This window comes from Cyprinodon tularosa, unplaced genomic scaffold, assembly GCF_016077235.1.
Source record: "Cyprinodon tularosa strain WSP-4 unplaced genomic scaffold, ASM1607723v1 ctg70, whole genome shotgun sequence".
NCBI lineage: Eukaryota > Metazoa > Chordata > Actinopteri > Cyprinodontiformes > Cyprinodontidae > Cyprinodon > Cyprinodon tularosa.
The window spans coordinates 766,290-776,772 of NW_024039452.1; positions in this window are offsets into that span (position 1 = coordinate 766,290).

The following is a 10,483-nucleotide window of genomic DNA, read 5'->3' on the forward strand; positions in this document are numbered from 1 at the left end:
ACCCATGTAAAAATTATAATTAATCCCATGGTCTGAATTCTATAAAGTATTAACTGAATCTCCAATAGAAGGTCTGGTCTACTATTGGAATGATTATTTTTAATTGAATATAATGATGAGCTTGAATCAGAGCAAATTAAACTTCTTAGAGGACGAACATCTTCAATCCAACTCAAAGCCAAAATAATTCCCATCATTTCCCCTGTAAACACTGATACGTCATCAGAAATCCTCTTACATTTTTTAATATTAAATTCTGGGACGATAAATGACACCCCATTGTTGTTACTTAGGCTTTTAGATGCATCTGTATACACTTGAACATAACCAAAATATTTATTTTCTATATATGATTGGACTGAGCAAGATTCTGAAAAATTTCCTTTTTCCCTCTTCTTCAACAATGATAAGTCCACAATGATTTCATTAAATAGAGATGGATGAACCAGTGGCAGAGGAACTGTATCACTCATTTTTATGGATGATAACTGAAAATTTTTAACATAATTTTCTATCTCCCAACCAAAGGATTTTAAAGTCTTTTTCCCTTTTTCCCAACTAGGTTTTAAAATTTCTTGACATGGATGGTTTTTATAATGACCCTTTAAATAACTCCAGTAAGATAATCTTAACTATAATCTTCTAAGGAAAAGTGGTATTTCCCCCATTTCAACTAACAGAGCTGAGATCGGAGTTGTTCTGATGGCTCCTGTACACAACCTCAAGGCTTGAAACTGAATAATATCAAATTTTTTAAGAAGTGTTTCTGATGCTGATCCAAATGCCAGACTGCCATAATCTAATACAGATCTTATTAAACCCGTATATATTGATTTTAACGCTTTCCTCTCAGCGCCCCACTCTCTCCCCACCAAACACCTCATAACATTTAAAACTCTTTTACACTTGTCTACTACTTTTTGAATATGACTACTCCAGGTCAGTTTTTCATCCATCCACAAACCCAGAAACTTAAACTCCTTTACTCTTTCTAAATCATGTTTATACAAATACAATTTTAAATCACTAGATACTTTCTTCCTAGTGAAAAATAAAGTCTTTGTCTTATCTATTGAAATTTTAAAACCCCAATTATATGACCACTCTTCTATACTATAAATTGCTTCTTGTAATTTTTTAACTATAAATTTCAAGTTCTTACCTCTCTTCCAGATTGCTCCATCATCAGCAAATAATGAACAACCCATCCCACTCTCTAACTTATCAAACATATCATTAATCATAATAGAGAAAAACAAAGGACTCACAATACTTCCTTGAGGTGTTCCGTTTTCAACAAAATATTTTTCTGACAATTGTTGACCTATTCTTACTTGTATAGATCTATTATGTAAGAAATCTTTTATCCAATTAAACATTGATCCTCTAACCCCCATTTTTCTTAATTTAATTAAAAAACCTTCTTTCCACATCATATCATAGGCTTTCTCTATGTCGAAGAAGACAGCAACCACACTCTCCTTATTAACTTGTCCTTTTCTGATTTCATGTTCTAAACACAAAACAGGGTCCATAGTACTTCTACCTTTTCTGAATCCATTCTGAAATTTTGACAAAAACCCCTTTTTCTCCACAAAATAACTCAGCCTTTCATTTATCATTCTTTCCATTATTTTGCATATACAGTATGTGATGTCAAAGCAATAGGCCTATAGCTTGTAGGATTTGACTTCTCTTTCCCTGGTTTTAAAATTTGAACTATAATTGCTTCCTTCCATGCCACAGGTAAATAACCCTCTTCCCATATCTTATTAAAGAAATCTAATAATATCTTTTTAGATTAATTACTAAGTTTTTTAATCATAATATAAGAGATATTGTCTTTTCCTGGAGAAGAATTTTTTGTTTTCCTTAAAGAGTTGTTCAATTCAAATAATGAAAAGGAATTATTCAATAGATCATTATATTCTGTATCTACTTCTAATAAATTACTATTTTCCTTAATAATAGAAGCTATTTTCCTTATTTCTTCTATATTTAAGTTTTTGCTACTATGTATTTCAACAAATTTCCTACCCAGCATATTTGCCTTGTCCTCATCATTTAGAGCCATTTCATCTCCATTCTTAAGAACTGGATAACCATATTCCCTTCTAATTCCATTCATTCGTTTAATCATTCCACAGATTTTTGAAATATTTGTTTCCCTTCCTATTGAATTACATAAATTTCCCCAATAAACCCTTTTAGCACTTTTTACTGTTCTTTTAACCAAAGCTTGTGACTTTTTATATGCCAACAAATTCTCAAAATTTTGTTTTCTCTTTAACAGTGTAAAAGCTTTATTTCTAGATTTAATTGCCAAATCACATTCCTTTGTCCACCATGGAACTATTTTTCTCTTATATTTTCCTTTTTTCTTTTGAATCGTTCCTTGGGCCGCTCCTAAAATAGCTTCGCAGATAGAAGAATTTATGCTATCTATATCCAAATTTAAATTAACCTTTAGCATTTTTCCATCACTTATTATTTTATATTTTTCCCAATCAACATTTTTAAAATTTAATTTTTCTATATTTTTATTAACAACTTTCTCTATTTCTAAACCGATTTCAATAACAATAGGATAATGATCACTTCCTAATGTTGATTCTTTTAAAACTTTCCAATTACTAATCCCAGCAAAATTCGCTGATACTAGAGTTAGATCTAGAGCTGATTCATTTCCATTTCTAATATCAATTCTTGTCCCTTCTCCATTATTAATACAGACCAATTGTTTCTTATCCATTATTTGTTCTACCACTTCTCCGTTTTCATCATTTTTATGACCCCATACAGTGCTAAAAGCATTAAAATCTCCACAACAGATTAGATTTTTTCCTAGATTTTTAAACATTTCCTCTATTTCATCTAAACTAAATTTTTTACAGGGATTATAAAAGTTTATTATCCTAATATGTTCTTTGTTATTCCAAATTTCCACAGATACCCATTCTAAAGATGATCCTTTATCTACAAACCTATATTGAATCCCTTGCTTAACAAATATTATACAACCTCCTCCACTTTCTTTCTCCCTATCCCTTCTAATGCTATCATATCCCGAAATCACAAAATCTAGATCTGGTCTAAGCCATGTTTCCTGAACACAAATAATATCTGGTTTAATTTCCAAACAGTTTATATATCCTTTCAATTCTTGACCATTTGCTATTAGACTTCTTGCATTCCATTGTAAGATAATCATTGAGTTTTTCCTCCACCTTGCTTTCCATCCATTTCAAGCCTTTTATTTATTAGTTCCCAAGATAAATCCTTCACGGCCAAAACATTTTCTGCACCTTTCACTATAATTTTTATTTTTTCTGTTTTCTGTTTTACTTGATCAGTACAGTTGATTACATATGCCATGAATAATATTAATTTATCCATTGTGATCTCCATTCCAGATTTTGAAGTTTGGCTGGGGTCAGCACTTGTGCTAGACATTACTTGTTGACTTTTCTGAACCATTCTTTTCTCTTGAACACTTTTTGCTGCCTCTGCATAAGTGATGTTTTTAATTGTTCTCAGCTGTTTAATTTCTGCTGCCCTTTTCCTTGCCTCACAACCTCCATATGCCACATTATGTTGACCCCCACAGTTAAAGCATTTCATTTGTACATCCACTCCACATTCATCATATCGATGATCTCCTCCACATTTGGCACATCTTTGTTTCCCCTTACATACTGCTGCGATATGACCATACCTTTGGCATTTAAAACATCGCAAAGGGGGAGGAACATATGGTCTTACAGGAAAACTCATAAATCCAATTTTAATTTTATCAGGAAGGACTTCTCCTTGAAACTCCAAAAGAATCGATAAGCTCTCTATTTTTTCTCCATTTACATGCTTTTGCAATCTTTTCAATCTCCGAACTTCTCCCCCCTGTATATTCTTTTTGAGTCTTTCTAAATCCTCCTCCAGCGGAATACCAGTGATAACACCACGTGACACTCTATTTTCTCCAACAATTAGTTTCTCACTAACAACTTTTTTGCAAATGTTGTCAATCTGCATGCATTTATTCTTTTGATCTTCAGATTTGCATTTTATCAACATGTTTCCATCTCGTAATGTTTTAACAAATTACACTTCCCCTAGTTTCTTTTTTATTTCCCTTGAGACTTGAATCGGGCTCAGGTTAACATTTATATCTTCGTTCCTGAATTTAAGTATTACCTTAAATTCTTCGTTTGTTACTTTTTTCCTGACTGCTCTGTTTTCTTCATCAGAGCTGTACTCTTCCAAACTTCGTTTATTGTTCTGGCTACCAATTACTCTACCCTCTCTCAGAACCTTCGCCTTCCCTCTACCTCTTCCTCTTCCTACCGATGTCCACTCATCAAAATCCATGTCATCCTCACCACCCCCATCTGACTTTGTTGCCATCCCGATCCAGTCACAAACCAGTTTATGTCAACCGCCTTCTCTCCGCTTAGTATCAGCCGCTCGTACACCTGGCGTGCTACCATCCACGTGTCCTCACCGCCCGAAAACCAATCACTCCCTGGTCACCCTTCTTCTTGTTCTTGTAGAATTTATTGGCAAACAACTATATGGTGCATTACCGCCACCAACCAGTCAAGAGTGTTGATCAGGACAAACATGCTCAAACTATATTCTTTTTGCTAAACCTGTTACCAATAAATAATGATACATAATTCTATTACCTAAATCGTAAGTGCTTTTCCTTAAAATATTTATTAGGCAATATTGCTCTTTTTACTTTTCAAGACTCCTTATCAGCTGTGTTCTTTGTCTTTGGTATTTCATACAGTTATACATAACATGTTTCAAATTCCCCACATACATCGCAACTTCCTGTTTCATGTTTTCCCATTAACTGTAATGTGTTGAATGAAGTCCTGTATATCCCTACCGTAGACTTGTTATTATCCTTTCCTGCATTCTGTTCCTCCCGATTTTCCCTTGAACGCCATCTTCCTTTTATATCTTCTTCCCACTGTTTTTGCCATTTTTCTTGAATCTTTCTTTTAATAATACTTTTAACCTCTGATTTGCTGATATCAATTCTTATATCACTTTTACTTTTGTTTATCGACTCTTTTGCTTTCTTATCAGCCATTTGATTTCCTTTCACTCCTATATGTGCAGGAACCCAAAGAAAAATCACTGTTAGCCCCATCATTTGAATATGTTACAATGTTTGCTGAAATTCTAATAAAATATCTGGACGGCTTTCTGAATGATTTCTTTTTAAACTGATCAATGAAGAACTTGAATCTAAACATATAACAGCTCTTAGTGGTCTTACTTCCTCAATCCATTCTACAGCAACTAATAATGCAATCATTTCTGCCGTATAAACAGATAACCCTTCATTTAATTTCCTCCCTATATGCAGTTTAAACTCTGGAATTATTACACCTACTCAAGTTTGTCCTAATTGGCTCTTTGATGCATCCGTATAAACTTTTACATAATTACAAAACTATTCTACATGCTCCTCCATTATTATAGAATTACATATATACATTTTATCTCTATTTTTCCTTTCCAGTATTGATAACTACTATTGTTTTAGGTAAAATCAAAGATGGTGTTATGATAAAGGTACTGTTGGACTAATGTTTAATTGATTTAATCCTAATTCTGTTGCTTTCTGAATAATTCTCTGGTCACCCGATTTCCATATCTAATTTACAAAGTTATTACTTAATATTAATATTACAAAAATACTAATACCATCAACAAAGGAGGATGAAAATGAAAAAAATATATATCATATAGTGTAGATCAATGTCAATAAAAATGTTATTTATTTGTAGTTCACATTTACATAACAAACATTATCTAAAGCAGAAGAAAATAATTTGACCTAACAGCAAATTACTTCTTGCAATTGCTCATTGTTTCACATTTTTAAAGCAAAATCTTTGGAGGTTGGCTTGAAATCTGAGGTTTGAGGACCTCTTTTTTGTTGTCGTATTGCTCCATTTTTATTTACTCTTTTTCTGTTTACTTGGGAACCATCTTTGCCACTGATTTAAATACCAACAGAGATGTTATAACCCACTACAGAAAGTACACTTGAAAAGTTTACCCAAGTTTATCCTTATGCTTCCACTTTACTCTGTAACTCAGTAGATGAGTGTGTTGATCATTTCCATTCTAAAGTTGCAGTGCCTTATTGGCCCCAGTCAAAAGGGTAAACAAACCATCTTATCTCCATGGCAGATGAAAACACTCTAGAAAGGCCTGCAAAAACTTTGAAAATCTCTTTACTGAGAAAATACAAGGTATTAGAAAAGCAGCCTCTAATTCAATGCCAACTCCAGTACCTATAGTGGCCCAGGGGTGTCAACGGTGGCCCAGAGCGGTCCGGTCAAAATCAAAAGCCTCAACACAAAAAGAAGAGTCAAAACAGAAATAAAAAAGCAGGAACACAAAAAACAAAAGCCATAATGGAAATAAAAAAGCTGCCATGCAAAAACAAAAGCCACAATTAGTGATCCAAAGATCAAACATATAGTAGTGTTGCACCGATACCCATACCAGTATGGGGCAGGGCCCTGATCCAGCCCTAAAATAGTGGTATCGGTATCAGCGAGTACCAACAAATAGGGCACCGATACCATTCTGAGAGCCAAAAGTTTATTCAACTATTGTCACCCATTCCAGGTAGGCAATAAAAGGTTCTACTGGATTCACTTTGTATTAGTCTTTTTCCTGCTTCACAAAGGTAGACAGCAGCTTGACAAAGCCATGATGGCTAGTATTATGCAGTTCTTCTTATATACACACACATCAATTTCAAACAGATGGTATCAGTATGGTATCTGTATCAGCCAATACTCCACCGCCAGGTATTGGTACAGGGGCCAAAAAATGGCATCGGTGCAACACTACATATTAGCAGTGTTACTTGCCATGATGCATGGTCCGTACTGCTCAGGAGTTTGGATCAGAGTTTCCAGACCATAGACATGTATATAAATTGTTAATATGTTATATTCTAATTATTATGATAATTATAGTATATGATAACTATTACTTATTCATATTGCAATTATAATTATTTATTAATTTGTTGATCAGAATCAGAGTCAGAAATACTTTAATAATCCCAGAGGGAAATTACTTTTGTAACACGCTCCAGTTACAGTTTTATATATAAATACACACATCCAACTACACAAGATAATAAATATAAAAATAAAAGGAGATAAAATATACACACATATAGCTCTTCTGTATATATATATATATATATATATATATATATATACACTCACCGGCCACTTTATTAGGAACACCTGTCCAACTGCTCGTTAACACTTAATTCTAAGCAGCCAATCACATGGCGGCAACTCAGTGCATTTAGGCATGTAGACATGGTCAAGACAATCTCCTGCAGTTCAAACCGAGCATCAGTATGGGGAAGAAAGGTGATTTGAGTGACTTTGAACGTGGCATGATTGTTGCTGCCAGAAGGGCTGGTCTGAGTATTTCAGAAACTGCTGATCTACTGGGATTTTCAGGCACAACCATCTCTAGGGTTTACAGAGAACGGTCCGAAAAAGAAAAAACATCCAGTGAGCGGCAGTTCTGTGGGCAGAAATGCCTTGTTGATGCCAGAGGTCAGAGGAGAATGGCCAGACTTGTTCAAGCTGATAGAAGGGCAACAGTGACTCAAATAACCACCCGTTACAACCAAGGTGGGCAGAAAAGCATCTCTGAACGCACAGTACGTCGAACTTTGAGGCAGATGGGCTACAGCAGCAGAAGACCACACCGGGTGCCACTCCTTTCAGCTAAGAACAGGAAACTGAGGCTACAATTTGCACAAGCTCATCGAAATTGGACAATAGAAGATTGGAAAAACGTTGCCTGGTCTGATGAGTCTCGATTTCTGCTGCGACATTCTGATGGTAGGGTGAGAATTTGGCGTCTACAACATGAAAGCATGAATCCATCCTGCCTTGTATCAATGGTTCAGGCTGGTGGTGGTGGTGTCATGGTGTGGGGAATATTTTCTTGGCACTCTTTGGGCCCCTTGGTACCAATTGAGCATCGTTGCAACGCCACAGCCTACCTGAGTATTGTTGCTGACCATGTCCATCCCTTTATGACCACAATGTACCCAACTTCTGATGGCTACTTTCAGCAGGAAGCTGGGGGAAGCCCTAGGCGCTCCCAGGCCAGCCGAGAGACGTAGTCTCTCCAGCGTGTCCTGGGTCGTCCCCTGGGCCTCCTCCCAGTTGGACGTGCCTGGAACACCTCCCGAGGGAGGCGTCCAGGGGGCATCCGAAGAAGATGTCCGAGCCACCTCAACTGACTCCTCTCGATGTGGAGGAGAACCGGCTCTACACTGAGCCTCTCCCGAATGACCAAGCTCCTCACCCTATCTCTAAGGGAGAGCCCAGCCACCCTGCGGAGGAAGCTCATTTCAGCCGCTTGTATCCAGGATCTCGTTCTTTCGGTCATGATCCAAATTTCATGACCATAGGTGAGGGTAGGAACGTAGACCGAACGGTAAATTGAGAGCTTTGCCTTTTCGCTCAGCTCTCTCTTCACCACGACAGACCGGTGCAGCGTCCGCATTATTGCAGCAGCCGCACCAATCCGTCTATCGATCTCCCGCTCAATTCTTCCCTCACTCGTGAACAAGACCCCAAGATACTTGAACTCCTACACTTGAGGCAGGGACTCTCCTCCAACCTGAAGGGGACAAGCCACCTTTTTCCGGTCGAGAACCATGGCCTCGGACTTGGAGGAGCTGATTCTCATCCTGGCCGCTTCACACTCGGCTGCGTACCGCCCCAGCGCACGCTGTAGGTCTTGGCAGGAGGGAGCCAGCAGAACTACATCCTCCGCAAAAAGCAGGGACGAGATCCGCTGGTCCCCGAACCAGACCCCCTGGGGCCAGAAATCCTGTCCATAAAAGTTATGAACAGGACCGGTGAAATAGGGCAGCCCTGTCGGAGTCCAACATGCACCGGGAACAGGTCCGACTTAATGCCGGCAATGCGAACCAGGCTCCTGCTCCGCTTGTACAGAGAACGGATGGCCCCTAATAAAGGGCCCCCTACTCCATACTCCTGGAGCACCCCCCACAGGGCAGCACGAGGGACACGGTCGAATGCCTTCTCCAAATCCACAAAACACAGGTGGACTGGTTGGGCAAACTCCCAAGGATCCTCAAGCAGCCTGCACAGGGTGTAGAGCTGGTCCACTGTTCCGCGGCCAGGACGAAAACCACACTGCTCCTCCTGCAGCCGAGGTTCGACAATCAGCCGGACTCTCCTCTCCAGCACCCTGGCATAGGCCTTTCCGGTGAGGCTGAGAAGTGTGATTCCCCGATAGTTGGAACACACCCTCCGGTCCCCCTTCTTATGGAGGGGAACCACCACCCCAGTCTGCCAATCCAGGGGGACTGTTCCCGACCTCCACGCGATGCTGAATAGAAGTGTCAACCATGACAGCCCAACAACATCCAGAGCTTTAAAATACTCAGGACGGATCTCGTCCACCCCCGAAGCCTTGCCACCGTGGAGTTTTTTGACCACCTCGGTGACTTCAGCCTGGGTGATGAACGAATCCAGCCCCAAGCACCCCGTCTCTTCTTCCCCCATGGAAGGCGTGTCTGTCGGGTTGAAGAGATCCTCAAAGTATTCCTTCCACCGCCCGACAATATCCTCCTTCAAGGTCAGGAGCTCCCCACTCCCACTTAAAACTGTGTTAGCGAAGCACTGCTTTCCCCTCCGGAGGCGCCGGACGGTTTGCCAGAATCGCTTTGAGGCCAACCGATAGTCTTTTTCCATGGCCTCTCCAAACTCCTCCCGGGCCCGAGATTTTGCCTCTGCAACCGCCCGGGCCGCGACACGATTGGCCTCACGGTACCTGCTTGCTGCTTCAGGAGTCCCACAAGCCAGCCAAGCTCGATAAGACTCCTTCTTCAGCTTGACAGCATCCCTTACTATCGGTGTCCACCACCGGGTTTCGGGGATTGCCACCACGACAGGCACCGCAAACCTTACGGCCACAGCTACGCGCAGCCGCATCGACAATAGAGGCAGAGAACACAGCCCATTCGGACTACATGTCTCCAACCTCCCTAGGAACCTGAGAGAAGCGCTCCCGGAGGTGGGAGTTGAACACGTCCCTGACCGAGGGTTCCACCAGACGTTCCCAGCAGATCCTCACTACACGTTTGGGCCTGCCGAGTCTTTCAGGCATCCTCCTCTTCCAGCGTATCCAGCTCACCACCAGGTGGTGGTCGGTGGACAGCTCCACCCTTCTCTTCACCCGAGTGTCCAAGACATGCGGCCGAAGATCAGAAGATACGACTACAAAGTCGATCATCGACCTTCGGCCTAGGGTGTCCTGGTGCCAGGTGCACCGATCGACATCCTTATGCTTGAACATGGTGTTCATTATGGACAATCCATGACTTGCACAGAAGTCCAATAATGAGACACCACTCAGGTTCAGAGCTGGGGGTCCGTTC